The sequence below is a fragment of the Trichechus manatus genome, unplaced genomic scaffold (genome assembly GCF_000243295.1).
Source record: "Trichechus manatus latirostris isolate Lorelei unplaced genomic scaffold, TriManLat1.0 scaffold00024, whole genome shotgun sequence".
In the NCBI taxonomy this organism is placed as follows: domain Eukaryota; kingdom Metazoa; phylum Chordata; class Mammalia; order Sirenia; family Trichechidae; genus Trichechus; species Trichechus manatus.
In genome coordinates, this window is record NW_004443960.1 from 16,899,182 (window position 1) to 16,901,990 (window position 2,809).

A 2,809-nucleotide genomic window follows, 5' to 3' on the forward strand; every position below is an offset into this window, starting at 1 on the left:
CAGAACATTTTCTTGATAAGCTTTGTTATGCCAATTGACTTAGACGTCCCCTGAAAGCATGGTCCCCAGACCCTTACCCCTGCTACTCTGTCCCTCAAAGTGTGTCATTAATTATTTTGTATTTAACTTAGCAATTTATTCCAGCATTCTTTTTTCCACTGAATGTCTGTGTGTGTGAATGTATATATGTGGTGGTGTGCATGTATTAGTTCCTCCTGTCCTCTTTGAGAGTCTCTGATCTGAAGTCTCTGATCTTCAGATTTGCTTCTGAAAGGTCACAGCCTTGAAAACCCTACGAAGCAGTTCTATTCTGCACATACGTGGTCTCCATGAGTCGTAATCGACTCTATGGCAACTAACAATAACAACTTTATTCTTACTGTGAAGCCCTTTCTGCTACAGCCTCCTCGAGATGGTCACAGGGGTGAGGGTGCAGGTTGATGGTGGGTGCTGGCAACAGGCTGGCTTGCACGGATGAAAGGTAATGAGTTAATGACATGGGTCTGGATGATGCACAGTGGGGCCTGGCAAGGAGATGCCAGGAGCCATGTGCAGGACAGCAGGCATGTGGCGCCCCGAGGGCTCCTGCAGGGCTTCTGCCCACCTCTCCCCGGGATCCTTGCTCACAGCACAGCGGCGGTTTCACTTCTGTTAATATATGGTATCATTAACTCAGACCAATGCTCCCCAGAAGGAGTGGCTTTGACAGGCCAATGTTCCTGGTGGCATCTTTCTATTGTAAGGCAAATAGCAATGACTCCAGTGGGCATAGGAAAAAGCGTAGGTTCCTGCAGAGGGGAAGCTCACTAGATGCCTAGTTGTTTCTTGGTTCCATGGGGGGCAGGTGTTAATTACGCGGCTAGTAGGCTGCGCAAGGGGGGCGTTTCCCAGCCTGGGGAGGCAGGGGATAGAAAAACTGGCACCTCTCTCTTCCAAGTCAAGAAGATGGGAAAGGATGCTCATTCTCACTGGTAATCAAATAAATATTAATTAAAACCAGTAGCAGCCCAGGGGCTGGGCAGAGGGGAGAATGGGGAATTATTGCTTAAGGGGTACTGAGTTTCTGTTTGGGGTGATGAGAAAGTTTTGGAAATAGATGGTAGTGATGGTTGCACAACATTGTGGATGGACTCAATGTTACTGAATTGTACATTTAAAAATAGTTGAAATGGCAAAATGTGTATGTATTTTACCACAATAAAAATAAACAGTAATGGATGTTATTAATTTTGTCATCTTTGCCAACTCGTCTTTGCACAGACTAGGGTGTCAATTACCTTCTTGAAAACATCTTGGCAATAAATGTATTAAATGTGTCAGTGTTTTGTTCCAATCACTGCTAGCTGGCCCTGGGTCCTTGGCCAAGTCAAACCTAACCCTAGAGGTTGTAAGAGAGGACTGGGCTGACATTTACTATATTTTAAAAGTAACTATGCATTTTTGACTACGAGTCAACACGTGAGTATGTAATCATTGTAAAAATATCAAACATTACAGATAAAATTAAATTTCCCCTTGGCCATCATCCCGTCTCAGAGGTCCCCACTGTTACCAGTTTGGCGTTTATGCTCCAGATATTTGTTTTATAATTACATATATAAGTGTCTATCGAAGGAATCCCTGCGTGCTGCAGATGGTTAAGTGCTTCCCTATTAACCGAAAGGTTGGTGGTTCGAACCTACCTAGAGGTGCCTTGGAAGAATGGCCTGGCAATCTGCTTCTGAAAGCTCACAGCCTTGAAAACCCTGTGGAGCACAGTCATGAGTTGGAATCGACTCAACAGCAAATTTTTTGTTGTTGTGTACGTTTTTTAGTGTCTGTAGAAATACGGAGTATAATTCTATGGGGTATTTTCAGTTATAAATGATATAATAGTCTACGTATTTTCCTGAAACTTGCCTTCATCACTTAACAATTTGACTTAGATATGTTTTGTATCTGTATATAAAGGCTGCATAGCATTTCACTGAACAAACGTGCTGTAGTTATTTTAACTGGCAGTTTATTTTACAGCAACGGTTCTCAAACTTTCTTATCCCCCCTCACCCTGTGCCATAGATGATGGAAGATGTTTACATACATTGGTAACCCAGCCCTCTGGGCATGTAAGAGTTCTATGTCATAATCTGGGGCCTCTGCCCCCACTCTCCCCTTCCTTTTCCTCTTGGAAAGCATATTGGAATGTAAGTGAAGGATAACCGTGGCTATTATTGGGGTCTTTTTTTTTTTTTTTTAATAGTACTTTAGGTGAAGGTTTACAGAACAAACCAGCTTCTCATTAAACAGTTATTAGACATACTGTTTTACGACATTGGTTAACAATCCCACGACATGTCAACACTCTCCCTTCTCAATCTTGGGTTCCCTGTTACCAGCTTTCCTGTCCCCTCCTGCCTTCTGGTCCTTGCCCCTGGCCTGGTGTGCCCCATTGCTGTCGTTTCGTTTAATGGGCCTGTCTAATCTTTGGCTGAAGGGTGAACCTTGGGAGTGACTTCATTACTGAGTTAAAAGGGTGTCCAGCGGCCATACTCTCGGGGTGTCTCCAGTCTCTGTCAGGCCACTAAGTCTGGTCTTTTTTTGTGACTTAGAATTTTGTTCTACATTTTTCTCCAGCTCTGTCCAGGACCCTCTATTGTGATCCCTGTCAGAGCAGTCGGTGGTAGCCAGGCACCATCTAGTTGTGCTGGACTCAGTCTAGGGGAGGCTGTGGTAGATGTGGTCCATTAGTCCTTTGGACTAATCTTTCCCTTGTGTCTTTGGTTTTCTTCATTCTCCCTTGTCCAGACAGGGGTGAGACCAGTGGAGGATC